Source organism: Aethalodelphis obliquidens, unplaced genomic scaffold (assembly GCF_003676395.1).
Source record: "Aethalodelphis obliquidens isolate GAN/ISIS:26980383/991018 unplaced genomic scaffold, ASM367639v1 scaffold14, whole genome shotgun sequence".
NCBI classification, from domain to species: Eukaryota; Metazoa; Chordata; class Mammalia; order Artiodactyla; family Delphinidae; genus Aethalodelphis; species Aethalodelphis obliquidens.
The window spans coordinates 16,293,718-16,317,223 of NW_020837958.1; the positions used below are offsets into that span (position 1 = coordinate 16,293,718).

The 23,506-nt window shown below is 38.3% G+C and overlaps 1 protein-coding gene across 4 annotated transcripts in view; it reads right to left on the minus strand.

Moving 5' to 3' along the window:
* The window catches only part of ELP4 (elongator acetyltransferase complex subunit 4), a 226,466-nt gene that overhangs the window by 38,377 nt on the left and 164,583 nt on the right, over positions 1–23,506 (minus strand). The window contains exon 10 of one of the 4 annotated variants that reach the window (XR_003434500.1): positions 8,982–9,075. The exons of the other annotated variants lie outside the window; for them this stretch is intronic. The gene's annotated coding sequence lies outside the window, so the exon portion shown is untranslated. The remainder of the gene's footprint in view (positions 1–8,981; positions 9,076–23,506) is intronic. 4 annotated transcript variants of the gene reach the window in all.

The following is a 23,506-nucleotide window of genomic DNA, read 5'->3' on the forward strand; positions in this document are numbered from 1 at the left end:
CAACCCCGCCCCCCCCCCGGGGGCTGCACAGCGGGAGGCGGGCAGCAGGCCAGCGAGCTTCATCTGCCCATCCCCATCGCTCATATTACTGCCTGAACCATACACCCCCCCCAACCCCCACCCCCACTCCGTGGAAAAATTGTCTTCCATGAAACCTGTCCCTGGTGCCAAGAAGGTTGGGGACCGCTGACTTAGCAGCCCTCTCGGTTCTCAGACTGACTGTCTGGGGTATCCCTGTGCTTGTATTCAGGTAACCCTTATTTTACTTAATGGCCCCAAAACACAGGAGTAGTAATGCTGGGCAATCCCAATTTGCCAAAGAGAAGCCATAAAGCGCTCCCTATAAGTGAAAAGGTGAAAGTTCTAGACCTAATAAGAAAAAATATTTGTATGCTGAGGTTGCTAAGGTCTACAGTAAGAATGAATCCTCTATCTATGAAATTGTGGAAAAAGAAAAAGAAATTTGTGCTAGTTTTGCTGTCCTACCTCAAACTGCAAAAGTTGTGGCCATGGTGCATGATAAATGCTCAGTTAAGATGGAAAAGACATTAAATTTGCACAATAAGATATTTGGAGAGATAGAGAGATCATGAGATCACATTCACATTACTTTTATTACAGTATATTGTTATAATTGTTCTATTTTTTTACTAGTTACAGTTAATTTCTTACTGTGCCTAATTTATAAATTAAACTTTATCATAGGTATGTATGTACAGGAAAAAATATAGTATATACAGGGTTTGGTACTATCCTTGGTGTCAGGTATCCCTTGGGGGTGTTGGAATGTATCCCCGCTGATAATGGGGGACTGCCGTATTCAGTTATAAATCCAGGGCAATGGATGAGATGAAGCGGGTATAATCCCAAGCTGTGGCAGTAGGAATGCAAGAAGTGTTTACCTGATGACGGACCCCGTGCTGGCTGTGAGAGGTGACAGAACATGGGGGTTCAGAGCCTGCATTATGAATGAGGTAGGTGCTCCACCACCTGTTTTTTTTTTTTTTTTTTTTTTTTGCGGTACGCGGGCCTCTCACTGCTGTGGCCTCTCCCGTTGCGGAGCACAGGCTCCGGGCGCGCAGGCTCAGCGGCCATGGCTCACAGGCGCAGCCGCTCCGCGGCATGTGGGATCTTCCCGGACCGGGGCACAAACCCGTGTCCCCTGCATCAGCAGGCGGACTCTCAACCACTGCGCCACCAGGGAAGCCCCTGAGTAGTTTTTGAGCACACAATTTGACTGGCTCTTCCCTTCTGTAAGCTGAGGTTAACATTAATGCCTTCTTCATAAGGTTTTTATGAAAATCAGATGGGTTAAACCCGTAAAGAAATTAGCATAATGCCTAGCATGTGGAAGCATTTAGCAAATATTAGTTATTATTTTGAATTATATTAGTAAGTGGGTCAGTTCATCACGTAACTGAAGCAGTTATGCATACAGAAAGTGTCAAAGCCTTCCCACTATATAAATTACCATGATAGACAACAAAAGGGGAGTAGAAGGGTATAATGAAAAAAATCTTTTTTGAGAGCTGAAGTCTAATTTCCACCTGGATATATTGATGTCTATTATTATTTTTATTAGACATTTTTTCATGGGTAGCATTTTACATTTTGCTCCTAAAATGATTACGTATTATTTCATTTTATTTTTGTAACACCTCTGTGAGGTAGAATCTGAGGAAATGGGTCCATATAAATTTTATTGCTAACTTAGTACACAGATACTAATTGTGGAAACAACCTGCTTAGAGATGGTAGAACTTTTGTACTGACTGTTAATATGGTGTAGTATAACCATTACAATTGCCAGTAGATATCATACCTTATAAAATGGTTAAACATGGCATTTATAACTTTCTTAGCCCTTACAGATGAACAAGCACATTCAAAAATGAACTGTCGGGCTTCCCTGGTGGTGCAGTGGTTGAGAGTCCGCCTGCCGATGCAGGGGACACGGGTTCGTGCCCCTGTCCGGGAAGATCCCACATGCCGCGGAGCGGCTGGGCCCGTGAGCCATGGCCACTGAGCCTGCGCGTCCGGAGCCTGTGCCCCGCAACGGGAGAGGCCACAACAGTGAGAGGTTCGTGTACCGCAAAAAAAAAAATAAAATAAAATAAAATAAAGTAAAGAACTGTCATTATAACATTCTGCTTTGCTGGTTAAAAAAATTTCCTTTGGATTTGATTATCCTTTGAAGCTTGGTAGAGAATGAGAGCCAAGAATAACTTGAGATTTTCTCTTTTAACTGGTAAGATTATTTTGTGCTTTAATATAAATGAAGTATTCTATTATTCCATACATGAATTATTCTATTCTTTCTATTTGTTAGGAAACAATTCAAATAGAAAACACAATGTACCTTTCCTAAGATTCAGAGTGAATCTATTTATCATGAGCTAAGGAAATCACATTATATTCTTTCAATCTAACTTTAATTTTGGTTTCCAAACAATCTATATCTCTTTCAAGGTTAAAAGCACTGAAAGTACACATTGAATGCTAAGGAAAATCTTAAAATTTCCTGAAATGCATTAGCCATCCTATTTATATAACAAATATCTTGTTTGTTTATGATGGTCTACATCATTAATCTAGATAAATAAATGGAGAAGTGAAGGGAGCTGGGTTTGCTGTTTTGTCCATTGCCCAGCAACCAATAGTTACAAGTTTTCTGTAGCAGGGCTCCACGGCATAAGACAGAGCTATGGCAGCATATGCCATTTTCTATAATGATGCTGATTGAGGCAGGAAAGCCTAAGAACTCACATTTATTCTAAGTCAATAGGGCAAGTTTGAGGTGTTTACTTGTTAAAAATTTTACTTCCGTAAAATATTAATGTTTGTCACAATTGGGTGATGGGTACACAGAAGCTTCTGTATATCTGTATGTTTCAAATACTTAATTTTTTGACAAAGTGTAAATGTTCACGAAGCTAATTATGTGCCTTCACTCTTTAAAACCAATTTTTATGAACTTTGAAAAAATCATAATAGTAATATAGGCTTATGATAAAATACTATAAAAGATAAAATAAAATAAAAAAATATAAAGCAAACAGCTACAAGTGCCCCTCTCTACTCCTAATTTCCTAGTTACATTCTCTGAGGTAACCATCCTTTGTTTTAACAGATTATATATTCTTCTTTATTATTAAAAATACTTTTCAGAATGAACAGATATGTAAACAACTATAAATCTGATCGTGGCAAAATAAGTTTGAAACAGATTTTATAAATGACACATCAAAAATATGTAATATGAGAAAAATGATAAACAAAATCACATTTTTCTTCTTATTAACCTAATATTTGAATATTATTAAAGATATAAAGCAAATGGCTTTTAAAACCATTTTTGCCATTTTTCTTTTGTTGGAAGTAAAGTTTACTTCTTTCATAAGCTTTCGTTTATAAGTTAAAAACAATAATGTAGCAACAGTTCAAGCCTGAGTTAAGGTCACAGGCACTACTATTTTTGAGATAGATGAGTCTCTTTAAGTGAAAAAATATACTGGAGGTATATGAATAAGATGCTGCTTATTACCTCAGTTTCTTTATTATTCAATTGGGCATAATCTCTGCCCTGACACTTGGAGTTTACTAGTCTTTGATATTCTTCAGTGGATACAGTGAAAAGTGTAAAGGCAAGAAAGACACATTCACCACATTCAATGACTTAAGTAATTGTGTGGAAGGGAGGGTCCTCTGTCCAAGAAAAAGTGTGAACACAGCAGCATTTGTGGCTAGGCCCCCTTAGAGGTTCGGAATAATTTACAAACAAAGGAAAGGACCTTTGGCCATTCAGCAAAAGGGGTCATTTTATCTTTTATTCCTTCAGAGGAGTGCTCTATTAGAAAAACCATGAGTCCTGATTCTCCCAAGTCCTGGTTCTGTCATAAATTAGCTACCTTGAACCAATAAATTACCATATTTAAGTCTCAAATTTCTTTGTGTATAATGTGTAATTAATATCTGCCGTACTTTCATAATCCAGCACACTTGCAGCTAGCAGTTATTATGTGTAACAATATAACAAATGAGACAGCTTTCTTCCTCTTATTTTCCCAGACAAAACCCTCGCTTTACATGTGCTCACTTTAAAATAAAAATGCACTCGAAAAAATAAAGCTCTTTTCCTTCTGAGCCCAAAGCTAAGGACACAGATACTGATGTACTTAAATCTTATGGCCACAAAAGTCAATCCCAGAAATTATTATAAAATTGGAGCCACTCATTCTTGGTCTTATTCTACAAAAAGATACTTTATTTTGAGTATGAGACAAGGTCAAGTCTCAAAAGATATAGCTCAAGCTTAGAGAGTCCAAGAGGAACTATTCTACCCAGGAACAGAATTTATCATAGATTATGCTTTTGCTTTTTATTGTTTGCTAAAGAAATTTACAATATTAACACACAAATCCGTATGTCAATCTGTTCATAACATGTAACATGGTGCAGTGGTTCTCAAAGTGTCTTTTTTGGAACACTGTTTCTGTATGATAGGAGTCACAAACAAGGGAGTTCTATGATCAAATAATTTTGGGAAATGCTAGGTTAAACAAAGTTACGTGTGTTTGTGTGTGTGTGTGTCTTCAGGATTGCTGTTACTTTAACTACGAATTTCTAAGTGGGGGCTATATTATCCTGAGTTTCCTCAGCTCTTTGGATCAGAGAATCCTTTGTTGACTTGGTGCATCTGACGGCATTAGTGTTATGAAGCGTGCATGTGGGACATGCTGGCATATCCTGTCCTATAAGACTAGCCCTCAGAAATCACAGATGATCCCAATATTCCTTAGATTCTCCCTTTCCATCAGCTCTCCTGCACCCCACCTTCCTTATTTCTTCTTCTTTAAATTGTTATAATACTACTTCCCTGGTCTCCTTTCTTCTACCCCATTCTGCATGTTGCCTAATAGTCAACTTCCCCAAACTTGCTCTTTTCTCTTTTCTGAAAAGCCTTTCCACTGTACCTGGGTTTAGGCTCCCTAATTCTGTCCTCAATAACACCCTGTTCTGATGTTCCCAGTTTGTTTTTCTGATATTATATCCTGCTTTTCCACTAACAAAAAGTTTACTCACTTTCCCCAGTCTGCTCTCCAACTTTCCATATCCCATCCTCTGTTCATGTGCTCCTTCTGGCTGAAATATCTTTTCTCCAACCTATCCACTTTGTCAAAGTCTATTTGATGCCCCATCCTCCTTTGTTAAATCTTCTCAGCCTTTTTCTGAAAGGGCTAGGGAATGAACATTAGTTTTTACTGTGTGCCAAGGACTTCTCAAAGACTTTGCTCTGCATTAAAAATTATTCCTTCTACCAGCATATAAATATAACAGCACGGTGAGTGGTACTTTTATTGTTGCTTGACAGGATGGACCCATCCTTGACAACAATAGGGACTAAGTGAGACCTAAAGAGAGTCTTCAGCAATTGGGCCCGGACACCTCTCAAACCTAAAAGGTGGCAGAATGTACCACAGCTATCACCCCAACCTCCACATAAAAATTTGGGGAAAGGTGGGCAAGACTGATGGGGCCGCTGGTCTTTGTGGGAAGTACAGTGCTTGTGATGAAAGGAGATTCTATTCTATGAAGCTAGTTTCGAAGGTGCTGGCAGGGTTTCCGAGAGACTAACTCAAGGACTAGCTGTACCTGTGAGATGAAAACATCAGCTTTTCATTCTCCATTGGTGATCTGTGAGCAGAGAATGTGCTAATCCGTCCTGTGCCTATCTGACCAAGGCAGACAGAGGTAGAGAAGAAGGGCAGGGCAGAGAGAAGGGCAGTGGTGGAGCAGCCTGCATTCGCAGGAAACTCCTGTGGGACAAGGTGGAGTTGCACTCGAGTCAGCTTGCTGGTGCTCTACCCGAGGTGATGACCTGCCTGGCAACGGGAGACCATCAGCAAGAGGCTGGCGAGGCACACCACTGTGGGCACGGAAGGAGGTGGCACGACTGCTATGCTCTGACCTCAGAAAACAACACAGTGTGGACACCCTACAGGGCTCTCTGAAACTCTCATCTACCTAGGCTTTGAGAGGGCTAGGATTTCGATGCCGGCCTCAGATATAGTCAGAGAAGTAGACATAATGGACAGAGGACTCTACAAGTGGGCAGCTGTGTAAAGAAACATGTGCCCTGTTACCACTCCATTCTCCCTGGTCCAACACACTGGAGAAGCCAGGCCCTGCAAAGAGCAGGGAGACCCAGAATCTTCAGAACCAGACACAGCTCTCCAATCCCTCTCCACCCTTCAAACAGTGAGGATCCCAGTTCAAGCCTGCACTGGGTAGAGGGCAGATGAGATTTTAAACTGCATTAGAGGCTAAGTTTTAGTAAACAAGTGGCCCCAAAGTTGGCGAATATGACAAAGATATACCTAAGGGACAGGAAAAGATTTGACAAAGCCAGTTGAAAGCTACCACGAGAACAAATAAAATTGTTTAATATGTATACCTCCTGAGTTGACATTCCTCAATAAACTGGTTAAATAAACAGGTTAGCCTTAGCTCTTATCCCATATTTTTCTATGGTGACATACTACGTTCTGGAGGAAAAGAAAGTCAGTAGAGGAAGCAACCGTCACGATCTGTGGCCTGGTCCCTTGAAAATCCCGCAAATAAAGTTAATGGGAGTTCTTAGGATCTATCTTGCTGGCAACTTGAAGGCACATGCATCAGAGAATCCACACTGCGTGTTGTCTTTGAATTCTCTTATTTTGGAGGGATGGGTTAGACAAATTGACCCAGCAATTTCTCCATTATAATGTCAAGATTTTATAATTGCAATTTCAATCAAAATAGTGGCTTTATAATAGCAATTATGATTAAGATGAAATGGCTGCAGTCAACACTAGTATTTTTACACAAAGAAACATGACATCACCTTTAACAAGGGAGACAAAAAGAAAATAAAGTCAACATTGTGGTAGATATTGGTAGACAGCCCCCTTTCTTCCTGCCTCACACACTTTTCTTCCCAGTGCAGCCTTCTCAAGGAAGGGTCTAAGTATTTACCAAGAACGTTGCCTGGCAGAGGTGTCCAGCAACTTTCTTTCCACTTCTTTCTCTGAGACAAAGAGGTCTGAGGCCCAGCTCTGTCATTAATTAGCTGCATAACCTTGGGCAGGGCAATTTGGGTGGGGATTGGAGTAGACATCTACAGAAGGTTTTAAAACATCACAATTCTAGGAGTATCCACAAATCCCCGAGAGAAGCCTGTTTATTTGATAGTTGCTTTTGATGCTCTAACTAGACCAAGGCAACAGCCTGTTAGAGAATACCCAAGGTACCTGCAATCAATCAGTATTTTATCTTCTAGAAATTTGCTTTAAGACAAAGCCACCAACATTGCACAGTGCTTACAAGTGTGATTTGCTTTTTGAGTGAATGTCTCAGTTATTCACTCTTTCAGTTGTCCAACACGGATCGCTGTTGGACAAACCCAGCCAGACTCCCTGGGTTTGAATCTTCAGTGTACCCTTTATTACAGTGACCTTGGATACCAGTTACTTCATCTATAAAATGAAGATAACAATGGCACATACTTCATAAATTTTTCTGAGGATTAATGAATTAATACCTGTAAAGTGCTTAGAACAGTGCCTGGCATAACAGATGTTAGCCATTATCTTATTATTTTATGGGTAGATTTGGTTTAGCCTACAGGCACCTTCATAGATGTCACATTCAGAGCCTGGGGTTTTATGCTCTGTAACTGCCACCTTGAAATTCTTAATATTTCTACCTTTGAATCTGTGTTCTGTAAGTCAAGCCTGGTGGGACAATGGCGCATGCACAGAGGGATGGCTACACTGCAGTCTCCTCCTCCCAGGCTCCAGCTTTCTGCTTTCTGCTTCTGTTCAGGCAGGGTGCCCCTGGGTATGGATGTGGAAAGGGTCAGGGATGGCATGTATCCCATGGCATCTTGAGGTGGGGCACAATACCAGGCACTGGGGCTAGACACACAGAATTCAAAGAGAAACAAGTACTTACACTTCCAATTCTGATAAATTATCTTATAGTGCATCAGCTGTCTCATCGAAATCAACTAGAAAACCTATAATAACAATTAAACATTTTTAAATAAATTATCAGAGAGCTGTTCCAATATGGGTTTACATTTCCTGCCTACAGGTTTCACTTCAATGATATATGGTATGCTTAATTATTGATAATGGAATCCTACACAAAATTGGATCTAATGAAAGAAATTACTTTATAGGAAAAGAGATGTGGAGGAAGGTCCATGACCATGGGACCCACCGGTTATGAGGCGGGGGCATGGAGGCAGCTGTCCTGCCCAGGGCTGGCAGTGCTTCAGAGCGTTTGGTGGGCACCGGGCAAGGGCAAGCTTCTTGTCCACCTCTGATCCAGGTAGCTATCATGTTCCAGGGTGGAGGCTACAATTCCCATCCAGTGTGGGTTGGGGCCATGGGGCTATAGGAAGGGGAGATGCTTGGCTCACTTCCCCACCTCTGGCCAAGGCACAGCATCTCAAGTGGCTGGAGGAGGGAAAACCTGCTATCTGTTGGGCAGCTTATGCCTGAGCCATGGGGTGAGACCACTAGGGGCCCATGAGAATCTGTGCTCTGAGAGTATCCACCTGCCTGAAGGAACATGACCCAACCTAGCAAATGCAAACACCACTACAAGCTGAGAGACAGACCATGGAAGAAAGAAAAAAAAGATTCATATTTTAGTACCTTTAATGGCACTTTTTCCGGTTTTTTTGAACAAGGGGCTCCACATTTCCAATTTCCTTGGGCTTCACAAATTGTGTAGCCTGTCCTGTCTGCAAGGCTTACTTTCTTCCATAGAAGGTTTTTAAAATAGGCTCTTTTACTAGGCATTATCACTGAGAAGTCACAGATGGCGGGCGATTAAACTATCTGAATACAGACAATGGTAACGGTAAACACCATACATGAATTTTAAAACGAATTACTCAAAAACTCATACTAGCTTAATATTTTCAAGATTACCATTCTCTTCAATCCATTTGGCAGAAATCAAGTATTGTCTCTTTCCTGAATTCTCAAGTCTTAATCATTAGCGCTTTGGACAAAAGAATGAGCACTGAAAACAAACAACAACAAAAATAAATAACATTTAAAAAAGTTTCCTGTGGGAGGTCTTCTCTTATTACCAATGGCCAACCAGGATAAGTGTGCTTTTTATCTGAGGAATATTTCAGTTATTTAAATATCTGAGTACTATGTATGTTTATATCATGATAACGATATAAATTACACTTATAATTTTTCACCCAAAATTTGAATCAATATTTTCCACAACAACGTATAATGGAAGCATATAATAAAAGTGAGGAAGGCAATGGAGAGGGCTCTGCCATCAGTCAGGGAGCAAGTAGTAAAATGAACTGATTAGCATTAAAACAGTTGATAAGTTACTGCCAATTACTTAAATTATAAAGGCTTAAAGATCAAGCCTAATACGGCTTCCCTGGTGGCGCAGTGGTTGAGAGTCCGCCTGCCGATGCAGGGGACACGGATTCGTGCCCCGGTCCGGGAAGATCCCACATGCCGCAGAGCCGCTGGGCCCGTGAGCCATGGCCGCTGAGCCTGCGCGTCTGGAGCCTGTGCTCCGCAACGGGAGAGGCCACAACAGTGAGAGGCCCGCGTACCGCAAAAAAAAAAAAAAAAAAGATCAAGCCTAATAAAGGCATCTAAAAACAAAACCAATAGTACCCTGGATCTTATGAATTGTACATGTGTTTTTAGTTTGGTCAACATTTGGATGTTTTTATTTCAATAGTATTCAATAGTATTCTCAATCGAACCATTTCATCTGAGAAATGATTTGCTCATTTATATTTTCTGATTGATTAATGTCCTTAGGACGCTGCCAAATTAGAATTTGCTACCCCAAATATTCCCCACAAGAAGACTTGCCACTGGTTCAAAAGTGTACCAAATGAAAGAAGGCAAATCCAGATTCCAGCTGAGCAGTCAGGAAGCATCATCTTGGACTGAATGGAAAATCAGGAGTTGAACGCACAGTTTTAGAAAACAGATTAAAAAAAAAGAAAAAAAAAAGCCAACATACTTAAAAATACTAACAAACCAAAAGCAGTCTTGTGTTACAGTTCTAATTATATTTGTGCCTACAACCTATGTTACAGACCATAGTCTTATAATTTTCTTTTTCTCTTAATGGCAACAGGTTAATAGCCACAAGGAAAATCTTGCACACCAAGATCGAAAGAAGCCTGTTGGTGTAAGGCATTTGGCATCAGACTAGAGTTGCACATGCTGACATGTCACAGTCTTGAAACAGAAACTTCAGAACTTCCTTATGAATGCTGAAGGCAAGTCATTGACTTCATACTAGCTCCAGAGTACATCTTTCTGGGGACAGCATTCAACCACGTAAACAACAAAACTGGGCAAACAAAGCCTGACTGTGTACTTGGAAGTCAAAGTCTTAAGCAGAACAAAATATGAGTCAGCTTCCAAAGCCACCAAGCTTCAGATAAGAATCTATGACTAAATACAAAATTGGGAGTAAGCAGCATATACAATAGCAATTCTGACAGATGGGGCAGCTTAGCACTGAGCAATAGTCCCCATTCCTGTACCGTGATCACAAACTCCCTGGCCTGGCTTCTCAGGCTGGGCAAGAGAGCCAGGGGGAACATGATTTCATTCCATCTGGTCCTTGGCACTTACCTTCCTTTTGCTTTATCTTGCAGTGTGAATCTGCTCATGTCCTGGTGTTCTCTCCAACTTTTCTTCCTAGCTATGTTACTTATGTTTCTTAAGTGCAAGGGTTTTGCACAGCATGTCATGGTTGGTACCAGTCACTGGTGGACACTTAAGAAGGGCATTTTAAACCTTCAGTTGTTCTCAATGACCTCAATTGATTAATTAGTACTATTCTCGGTTAAGGTATAAATGTCTCAGTGAGTCCACATTTTACCAAAGGACTTAAAAAATTATAAAGTTTTATTGTTCCTTACCAACTATTCCTTTGCTTAGCAACTGAAAGACACTTTCATTCATTTTATCTTTTTGTTTTTTTGGCCTGACTAGAGCACAAGAGTAGCTGGACTGTGTGCCTGCGTCAGCGGGTTACCACTTCAGTACAACTCAAGCAAAACAATTTGAAAAAGTGCCAAACTGTTTTGGGATTGGACAGACAAGGGTGACCCTTCGTGATTCCATGAATAATGTAAACAGGGAACATATTGCTGAGGTCAAAGAGAACGAAAAAAATCAAAAGTAATGGCCTGGAGAGAAAAAAGAGGTGTAAGATTTTAGCAGGGCAAACAGCATGTGAAATGGAGACTATACTCTGTTTATACATTAAGTTCAGAGACTTAGTTTTTCCAGTGGCAAATTGTGTTAATTGTAATTATTTGTCTTGAATGTTTCTGACTTTGCAGTCACAGAACTGTGCTGAGGTTTTCTGTCTAACTCTTCCCTTCTCCTTTCTCTATTACCAAGTAATTATCCAATTACTTGAATAAAAATGGTGATGTAGTAGTTAATATAACAACCCATTTCATCAAAACTATGTCAGAACTTTTAATGAAGAGAATACTTGAAAAAGACAAAAAACCCAAACTTTTTAAGGTCATCCAAGTGATTGTGTAGTGGTGTGTCCTGATTTTTCCCAATGTTTTATTGTGAAAGGTTCAAACATATAGAAAAGTTGAAAGAATTTTTTTAAGAGAACACTCATATACACACCACCTATAGTGTACAATTAATCTTTTTATACACTTGCTTTGTCACCTTTCTAAACATCTATCTACCTACCAATCCATCTTATATTTGGTGAATTTTAAAGTAAATTGCAGACACCAGTACACTTTACCTCTAATCACTTTGGCATGTAATATCATTAGCTAGAATTCAATATTTACATATGGTTCCTTTTCTTAAAAAGAAATACTGTGATATAATCCACACACTGTACAATGCACCCTTATGGTTCCTTTATACATCAAAACTTTTAGTGGAGAAAATATGGAACATTTTTTACCTCTGTCATTATTATATGTGTCAGATAACACTTGTGGTTTTCAGACCTTCTGCTGATAAACACAGATAGCTACACTTTTTGGAAAAACAAAAATTTCAAATTTGGAAAAGAGACAGACACTTCCCCCAACCCTACTAAATTGAGAAATTTTGTTACTAGGATAATAGATAGCAATTATAAAACTCAACTTCAAATCTGAGTTATTTAGACAAATGACATTTCATCTATAATCATTCCACAAAAACTGTGTCGCTGCAGACCACGGGTTCAAATACTTTAAACTACCACAATTTTGCACCCGCTTACAGGTGCAGATTATATTTTCCAAAGATAACTGCACAACATCACCCATTCCACATGCTCCTGTACAATGTGATCTTGTATCTGTGTGATCAAGAGGCAGGTTTAATTCTTCTCTCCCTGAATCTGGGTGGCCTTGTGACTGTTTCTCAATAGAGTATGGCAGATGTAATCCTTTATGATGGGTCATAAAGGCCAGGCAGCTTCTACCTTGTTTTCTAGGACATTTGCTTTTGGAGTTCTGAGCTGCCATCTGATCAGTTCAGCCACCAGGTAAGAAGAGGCTACCAAGTCATGAGGAAGCCTAGGTTACATGGAAAGACTACAGACAGGTGCTCCAAAGGACAGCCTCAACTGTAGTCCCAGCTGACGGCCAGCATGTACCATTAGACATGTGAGTGAAAATGCTCCTAGTTGATTCCTACCTTTAGTTATCAAATTTTTCCAGCTGAGAGAGAACCTAGACATCATGGCACAGTGCATATATGGAGCATAACTGCTGTGTCCCGTTCAAATTCCTGACGCACAGAAACCTTGGATGTAATCAAATTATTTTTTTACATCACTAAGTTTTGGGGTGGTTTGTTACACAGCAATAATAACCAGAACAGCCCTTCTCTATCTCCTACACTACAAAACAAACCAAAAAGTACCACTGTTTTAAAAAAGAATATATAATTTTTGTTTGGCAGGATATCTGCAGATACTAAATACATTAAAAGGATCATACAATCCCAGGATCAAGTGGGATTTATTTCAGGGATGCAAGGATGATTCAACATCCACAAATTAATCAATGTGATACACCACACTAACAAAATGAAGGATAAAAATCATATGATCATTTCAATAGATACAGAAAAAGCATGTAATAAAATTCAACATCCATTCATGATAAAAAGAACTCTCAACAAAGTAGGTATAGAGGGAGCATACTTAAACAAAATAAAGGGCATATATGACATCATACTCAATGGTGAAAAGTGAAAAGTGTTTCCTCTAAGATTGGAACAAGACAAGGATGTCTACTCTTGCCACTTTTACTCAATATAGTACTGGAAGTCTTAGCCAGAGCAGTTGGGCAAGAAAAAGGAATATAAGGCACCCAAATCAAAAAGGAGAAAGTAAAACTGTCTCTATTTTCAGATGACACGATATTATATATAGAGAATCCTCAAGAATTTACCAAAAAACTGTTAGAATGTTCTATAAATGAATTCAGTAAAATTGCTGGATACAAAAACAATATATAGAAGTCAGTTGCATTTTTATACACTAAGAATGAGTTATCAGAAAGAGAAATTTAAAAAAAATCCTATTTACAATTGCATCAAAAAGAATAAATACCTAGGGATAAATTTAATCAAGGAGGTGAAAGAGCTATACACTGAAAAGTATAAACATTGAAGAAGGAAACTGAAGAAGATACAAAGAAATGGAAAGATACTCTCTATGTTCATGGATTGGAAAACTTAATATTGTTAAAATGTCCATCCTACCCAAAGCAATCTACAGATTCAGTGCAATCTCTACCAAAATTCCAATAGCATACTTCAGAGAAACAGAGCAAACAATCCTAAATTTGTATTAAACCACAAAAGACCCTAAGTAGTCAAAGTAATCTTGAGAAAGAACCACAAAGCTGGATGCATCACATTTCCTGATTTCAAACTATATTGCAAAGCTATAGTAATCAAAACATTATGGTATTGGCATAAAAACAGACACAAAGATCAATGGAACAGAACAGAAAGTCCAGAAATAAACCCATACACTTATGGTCAATAATTTTTGATAAAGGAGCCAAGAATGTGCAATGGGGAAAAGAGAGTCTCTTCGATAAAAGGTCCTGGGAAAACTGGAGAGTCACATGCAAAATATGCAACTGGTCCCTTATCTTATGCCATACACAAAATCAACAAAATGGATTAAAGACTTGAATTTAAGACCTGAAACTATAAAACTCCTAAAAGAAAACATACGGGGTAAGCTCCTTGACATTAGTCTTGACAATGATTTTTTGGATTTGACACCAAAAAGCAAAGGCAATTAATGCAAGAATAAACAAGTGGGACTCCATTAAACCAAAAACTTCTGCACAGAAAAGGAAATCATCAAAAAAATTAAAAGGCAACCTACAGAATGGAAGAAAATATTTGCAAATCATATATCTGACAGAGGGTTAATATTCAAAAAAATAGAAAGAACTCATACAACTCAATAGCAAAAAAACAATATTCTGTTGAAAAATGGGTAGAGGAACTGAATAGACACTTTTCCAAACAAGACATACGAATGGCCAACAGGTACATGAAAATGTGCTCAACATCAGGGAAATGCAAATCAAAACCACAATGAGATACCACATCACACCTATTAGAATGGCTGTCATCAAAAAGATAAGAGATTGGCGAGGATGTGGAGAAAAGGGAACTCTTGTACACTGTAGGTGGGAATATAAATTCATGTAGTCACTATGGAAAACAGTATGGAGTTCCCTCAAAAAATAAAATATTGAGGTACCACATGATCCAGCAATTCCATTTCTGGATATATATTGGAATGAAATGAAGTTACTATTTTGAAGAGATATCTTTACCTCCATGTTCACTGCAGCATTTTTTGTTTTTTTAAACAATAGCCAAGACATGGAAACAACCTAAATGTCCACTGATGGATGAATGAATGAAGAACATGTGGCATATATACATAAAGGAATATTATTAAGCCATAAAAAGAAGAAAATTCTGCCATTTGTGACATGAATAGACCTTGATGGCATTATGCTAAGTGAAATGAGTCAGATAAAGACAAATACTGTATGATCTCACTTATATGTGGAATCTAAAATAACTGAACTTATAGAAACAGAGAACAGATTGGTGATTGTCAGAGGCAAGGGGTGAGGGGAAATGGGTGAATGTGGCCAAAGGTACAAACTTCCAGTTATAAGATAGATAAGTTCTGGGATGTAGTGGACAGCATAGTGACTAGAGTTAACAATACTGTATTGTATATTTGAAAGTTGCCAAGAGAGTAGATCTTAAAATTCACATCAAAAGAAAAAAAAACTGTAACTGTGAGGTGAAGGATATTAACTAAACTTGTGTGGTAATCATTTTGCAATAAACATATCTATCAAATCATTATATTGTATAACTTAAACTAATACAATGTTATATGTCAATTATATCTCAATAAAACTAGAAACAAAGAACTATATAAATTTTGTTTGGCATCTATATCTGCATAAGGAAATACCTTATAAGATATCACCTCAGGTAGTTAATATCAAGTTCTATATTTAGGTATGCAGAAATTTTTATAAAATGTTGCTCTAAGAATTTCATGATATTTGTCAAGTAGTTCTAGACACTGGCTGGGTAGTAATGCTAGTTGCCAACATTAGGGAATAAATATAGCCTAAACTAACACGCAAAAAAGGAATTTTGGTTGATTGCAAGCTCAATGAGTCAACTATGGATATGGTTACCAAGAAAACTAATATATTTTCAGGTCCATAAATAGAAGCACTATCTCAGTGCCATGGATTCCTTTGGCAATGTGGTAAAGCCAGTGAACTCCTTTTCAGAATAATGATTTTAAATGTAAAAAATAAAATACATTAGATTATAAAGGAAACAAATTGTATTTAAATGTTATCAAATAATAAACATCTTTGATCTAGCAATATCTGCTTTAAAAAAATTAACTCTTAAATAACAAGAATAGCAGTGGGATTAATATCTAGGAAAGGAGAGGAGTATAAATGATATTCTGAGATATCTGCATAGTTATAAACATATGTAAACTCATATGTAAAAATCTGTGATTTCTAATAATGAAGCCTTGGTTATTGCCAATGCTACTGTGGCTTGCTGCCTATATTCATAATTAGGAAAATACTAAATTTCAGTGAGAGGTAAGTGAAAATAAAGATGTAAATTTCTCTTCCACCCAAGTTCCTGGAACCCCTAAATTTTATCCACAGATCCCTTATTTTTAAATCCCTTCAGTAGGACAAGCATTTATTTATGGTTTCATGGGTTTATGGCATTCCTGGCCTCCTCATTCACTTTTTCCTTTCATTTGCAGCTATTTATTTAAAAGGTGGGGAGAAAGGTTAGAACAAATACGCATGAGACTCCAGTCTTATATTCAGAATTGTCCATTATCTTCTCACCAGTCAATTAAAATCCCACCCATTATTCCAGGCCTAGTTCAAGTCCTACTTTCTCTAGTAAGGTGATAGGATCTGTAATGATTGCTCTTTTCTCTGACTTCCTACTGCAGGTGGAGTAAGTTCACCCTCATTTTAGCATTCAGTCTCTATTTCATCTACCATCAGTTTGTCTCCTCATCTAGGCAAGGAAGTTTATAGAAATTGAGAGTGTTTGTCATTTTGTAATACTCAGAACATATTGCTAGGTACATTGCAGGCACATGATGTGTCCTTGTACAATGTCATTCTACTGGTGATGCTGTCCAGCTGTGCAAATCACCTATATGGCTGTGGGAAAGTGAGACCACATGTATTCTTCACCATCACTGTCAACTGCAATGGATCACTGAGGATGGGCTATACAAGGTGTATCCTTATACTAATAATAACACTTATGTGGCACTTATTATATGCCAGATACTCTTCTAAGCATTTTGCATATTCATTTAGTCCTCTTATTAGCTCTATGATGTAGGTACTGTATTCATCTCCATTTTACAAATGAGGAAACTGAGGCACAGACAAATTAGTAGAGATGAAATTTGAAACTAGGCATTCTTTTCCAGAGCCAGGGCACTCAACCACTACACTGTACTGCCATTCATGATATTCATAAATACAAGAAATCCCTGTATATATACCTGCGAGTTTAACATGAAATCACTCATTTGACAATTAGCTTTCCTTCTGCTGAAATCCTATATCGCCTGACTCAGTAATCATTAACTCAGTCCTTGCACTGTTAGACTTTTATTACAATAATAGCAGCTAGGGCTTCCCTGGTGGCGCAGTGGTTGAGAGTCCGCCTGCCGATGCGGGGGAAACGGGTTCGTGCCCCGGTTCGGGAAGATCCCACATGCCGCAGAGCGGCTAGGCCTGTGAGCCATGGCCGCTGAGCCAGCGCGTCCGGAACCTGTGCTCCGCACCGGGAGAGGCCACAGCAGTGAGAGGCCCGTATACCGCAAAAAAAAAAAAAAAAAAAAAAAGCAGCTATCATTTACTCAGTGCTTGTTATGTGCCAGATCCTGGGCTAAGTAATTTCACGTATAGTTAATCTGTGTAACAACCCTATGAGGCAGGAAAGGAAACCAAGTCTCCCTTGTAGTAAAAGATTAAGCAGTAAAAGAGCAAGGGTTCTAAACCAAGGCTGTCCAAATGCATGCTTAAAACACTCTGCTATACTACTTTCCCATGTTTTGTTTTTTTTTTTTTCCGGTACGCAGGCCTCTCACTGCTGTGGCCTCTCCCGCTGCGGAGCACAGGCACCGGACGCGCAGGCTCCGCGGCATGTGGGATCTTCCCGGACCGGGGCACGAACCTGTGTCCCCTGCATTGGCAGGCGGACTCTCAACCACTGCGCCACCAGGGAAGTCCCCATGTGTTTTTGCCTTATTTCTACAACTAGATTGCAAATTCTTTGAAGGCAGAGATTATAGCTCCTACTTGCTTGTTGATTCCATAATGCTTTGAGTGCCTTGATCCTAATCAATATTGAAAAAGTGTTTTTTGATTGATGGATACAACTGATGCTTTATAGAATTCAGCATGGTGTAGTACAAAGGCTGTGGGGTCTCTCTGTGTGTCATCTGGGAAGTCAGCTAAAGTCTTCCAGCTTCAGCTTCCTTACTAAAAGGAAAATACAGTTAATTATAGGGGTGTTTTTTTTTTTGTTTTGTTTTTGTGGTACGCGGGCCTCTCACTGTTGTGGCCTCTCCCGTTACGGAGCACAGGCTCCAGACGCTCAGGCTCAGTGGCCATGGCTCACGGGCCCAGCCGCTCTGCGGCATGTGGGATCTTCCCATACCGGGGCACGAACCCGTGTCCCCTGCATCGGCAGGCAGACTCTCAACCACTGCACCACCAGGGAAGCCCCTATAGGGGTGTTTAAAGATTAAAAGGCAATAGGACTTCCCTGGCAGTCCAGTGGTTAAGACGGTGTGCTTCCAATGCCGAGGGTGCAGGTTAGATCCCTGGTTGGGGGACTAAGATTCCACATGCCGTGTGATGTGGCCAAAAAAAAAAAAAAAAAAAGATTAAAAGGCAATGATATCTCTAAAATATTAATTATAATTCCACATAGTAAGTACTCAAAAAATGCCACCTTCTTACTCACTTCTTTGAAACATAATTTTTGGGCCATGTCTACAATGACTGATTTTACTATAAAAGTGCTTATATTTGGTTGTGCAATTGTTGAGATTTTTTCTTTTTCTCAAAGTCAGCTAAAATGATAAGTGTTAGTTTATTTTAAATCATAGAAAGAATTCTTTTCTGAGCCAAAGAAATGGTTCTGTCTCTATGGTCTATCAAACTCTATGGTCTATCTACTGATGAGCAAATATGAAAGAAATGTATGGTAGACAGAATAAAGTCTATATCCTAATCCCTGGAATCTGTAATATGTAACTTTATGTGACAAAGGGGAATTAAGGTTACTAATCAGTTGACCTTAAAATAGGGAGATTACCCAGGTTTCTCCCAGTGAGCCCAATGTAATCACAAGCACCCTCAAAAGTGAAAGAGAGAAGTAGAAGAGAGATGGCAGTATAAGAAGGACTCAGTCCAGTGTTGCTGGTTTTGAAGATGGAGAAATGGGGTCATGAGCCAAGGAATGCAAGTGGCCACTAGAAGCTGGAAAAGGCAAGGAGATGGATTCTCCTCTAGAGCCTCCAGAAGGAACTCAGCCCTCCTGATTCCTTGATTTTAGCTCTGTAAGATGCATTTTGGATTTCTGTCTTCCAGAACTGTAAAAAAAAAAAAAAAACATCTGGGGCTTCCCTGGTGGCGCGGTGGTCGAGAGTCCACCTGCCGATGCGCGGGGTGCGGGTTCGTGCCCCGGTCCGGGAAGATCCCACATGCCGCGGAGCGACTGGGCCTGTGCGCCATGGCTGCTGAGTCTGCGCGTCCGGAGCCTGTGCTCCGCAACGGCAGAAGCCACAACAGTGAGAGGCCTGCGTACCACAAAAAACAAACAAACAAACAAAAAAATCTGTATTGTTTAAGCCACTAAATGTGTGGTAATTTTTTTACAACTATGGTAAAGCAATAGTGTATGTTAAAAATACCACAAATTTGGAATTGTGCAAAAACAATTATATTGTGATTTTAAACAACTTTCAAGTGACTGTATGAATAACAACAGTGATATTTCTCTTGATTATACTGGGTAGAGAAGTCAAGTAAAATGCAACATAGTCAAATCATTACAGGTTTATTACTAACATTTGTTTTTAATTAGCTACTTTAGAGACAAGAAAATTTTTTCTTTGCAATTCATTCTTTAGTCACCAGAAAAGTCGTCCTATTTGTGAACATGATGAGCAAAGAATAAGGAAAGAATTTAAATTACAAGAGGAAAAATTTTTGTTTGGACAAGGAGAAGGTATTTTGGAAGCTGTCATTCCAAAGCCTAAAATACTTCTTTGGCTAATAAGTAGGAAACTGCATTGCCTAGCTCTCAAATCCTTCCATCTTACCAAACTTAAGTACTTTTACATACAAACATGAAACTTCTGATCAAAGCATGCCAATCTCTTGTATACTATCACAGACTATGTTCATTTCTAAGTCTTTTCTTATGCCATCTCCACTCTGCCTGGAATGTTCTTTCTCTTCTTCTCTGTCCATTCAGCACAAACTAATCTCCTTCTCTAAGTATCCATAGCACTCATTCTCCACCTGCATTTTAGCTTCTAATGCGCATTATTCTCTCTCATTTGCATGTTATTCATTAGTATTTCAGGTTTGTATGTTTTGTTTCCCTGTTAGTTCCTTGATGACTGATGATGGTTGATGGGCACATAAGGGTGCATTATATTAGTTTCTACTTTTGTATATGTTTGAAATTTTCTATTATAAAAAGTTAAAAAAAACAAGGGAGGCACCCTTCTAATCTGTAAAGCATTCTTTCAATTTCTACGTTTCTCCTTTCCTAGCACTGTTAAGCTGGTTGAGTTGGTTTTGCCTTTAAAGTTCTACCTCTTTTGGTTGAAGAAACATGATGTAAAAGATATGATACTATGCTCAAAGGCTCATGGCCTCATCTAATATAACAGTAAATTAGTGCACATTATTCAAGATAAAACTTTCACTGTTGCTCAGTAAAGAGAAGCACGAATAATTCAATTCACTGGGTAATTGTTGACGGAATCTTTGAAAGTTTTGCTTCAATGTTATTGATACAGGATTCCTTGTTAGCATATTTCTGGCAAGAAATGATTGAGACAGAAGGTTTTCATCAACATTTAATAAAGAAAAAGTTAGAATCAATAGTAAAACTTACTATTGGTAGTTTATACTGTAAAGTATTAACAACACAAAGTGTTAATTAATTTCTAATTCTCTGTTCTATTATTTAGATTTCATGAAGGTTGATTGGACTTGATCCATCATTTTACGGAAAATTAATTATTTCAAATACATGCACCACTTTGTGCAACCTGCCTGATTTGCATTGAAGAAAATTCAGCAGAAGTAATTGAGGCACAAGCAAATACTGGCACTGACTGAACTCAATTTTCATTCCAAATTTCTGCAAAATCCCAAGGCACAACAATATCAGATGCAAGGGGGAAAACAAACAAAAGCAATGTGAAAAGGGAACATGAAGAGAGAATATTACAAGAATCAGAGAACAAAGGGATTGCAAAACTATTTTAGTGCCATAGATGAGCAGTGAGGGCTTCATTCAGGCAAGGTGGAATAAGATATCATATGGCATTCTGACAATTGATGTCTTCATTTAAATGTAAGAATTTACATTCTAATTAGAAAGAATTTACATCTTAATCAGAGGCAGCTGTATTATCTTGTTACTGTTTTTTTCAAAGGTAATGAACTAAAGTACTGCTGTGCTTTTTCAACCAGAAACTAAATAGACAGCATCCAGTGTTATTTTATAGTTTACCTGCTGTAAGCTGTTATTAATATTTTCAAAGATTAAATTTCGAACAAAATCTTTTAAAAATGAAAATTGTATTAGACATTACTAGAATAGTATGACAAAGACTTATTTAAAGTATTTAAACAAATCCTTTTCTAACTTGTATTTTAAATGTACTTATTTATCAAGCTAATAGAAGCCTCTTATGATTTATTAATATAATATTGTTTTCCTTTGGGCAGATGTAGAAAAGCTACTAAAGCAGATATGTATCATATTCTGGTGAAACCCTGTTGTTCTTAAACTTACATTTAGTTATAAGAGATCATTTACTAAATGTAAAACTTTACCTTATTAAGACCATTTGGAGTGTATTCTTTTTTTCTGCTTATGAAGTTTAATACAGAAAGATAACAAATATGTATAATAATAGTTGCTTGTTTTATACTATTTGTTACTACCACATTAATAACATTTAAAAATGTAATGCTTCACAAATATACACAATTCTGTTGGTGTCCAGGATTGCCATACTTAGTGAAATTAAAGGAAATAATGCATTCAAATTCACACTGTTCTATTCTAGGTTGTTCATAATGGTAGCAAGACCTAGGTATTGATAGTTGGTGATATCTTTGCAAAATCAAGCCCATCATTCATATGAGAATCAGCATGAGCTCACTGACCCATGGTTTAGAAGAAATTGGGCTTGGCCTAAAAGAAATCAAGCTGGAGAAAATTACAAGTGTTAATAAAAATGTAAAATGTCACCTTTGTCCCTAGCACTAGGCATCTTTAGGTTATTGATACTTATTTTCATCAGCTGCATTATTAATATGAAGTTGTAGTATGGGCCAGTTTTTAATTTGCAGCTTTATGATTTAATTCATTATATAATTTTTTCTTATTAAAGTGGAGGAACGTAATAAATAGACTAGATCTGTATCTACCAGTCTATTAAATAAATGACTAATGTGGTTAATTTGGTCAAAATATTTGATTTAAAGACTTACAGAGAGAGTCTAAAATAATTCTGAGGTACATATTTATCTTTATCATCATACTTCCTGGATCCATACGTACAGAAGAAAAACAGATCATACACGAATGTGCTATATTTTAAGAAATGAAAGAACAGAATAATCTCAGGTATATTAAAAAAAAGATGGAATTAATTTTAAGGTGGCATTTTCCTAATCTGGGCCACCCTGTTGACAAAGAGGAGATAATTATTAGTTCACTAGTGCTTTTTCTTACATTCCCACTAAAGACAATTTATGGAGGAAATGATTCAGATGGGCCTGACTGAATTACTGGCTCTGAAAGATGGCTTTATATTGCTGTCAGAAACCGTCAGCCCACTTTTGAAAGGTTTATTTGTCTATGGCTCTTCTGTGTATGATTTGTTATGAGGGCACCTAACACTTACCACATAGCACACACACTGTCTTCATTTTCAAAAGTATACCAGATAAGTTTTTGATTATCCCTAGGTTTATGAAACCTGTTTGCCTTTTTGAAAAGAATATCTACAGATAAAAGTACATTTTGCTCTTTATATTTACATATGGTTCCAAGTTTAATATAATATCCTTCTTTTTTTTTTTTTTTTCTCTATGCGGGCCTCTCACTGTTGTGGCCTGTCCCGTTGCGGAGCACAGGCTCCGGACGCGCAGGCTCAGCGGCCATGGCCCACGGGCCCAGCCGCTCCGCGGCATGTGGAATCTTCCCGGACGGGGGCACGAACCCATATCCCCTGCATTCGCAGGCGGACTCTCAACCACTGCGCCACCAGGGAAGCCCAATATACTATCCTTAGAGTTAGAGTATATCAGCGTGTTACGTCTACCATCACCAGTTTTCTTCTTGGCCCCATGGTTACTGTAACCATAAATATTCATATCCAGTCTAAAAGAGCATAATAAAACATGTCTCCTCTTGCTCTGTCTTTTGTTTCCCTACAACTTTGGGCTTGGATTATCACAACTGCTTCCGAAATAGCTTTTTGCTTATAGTTACCTCCTCATCTAATGCCTCCTTCATGACACTGCCAGCCTAAAGTCATGGGTTCTAATCATTACTATTACATTGCAAGC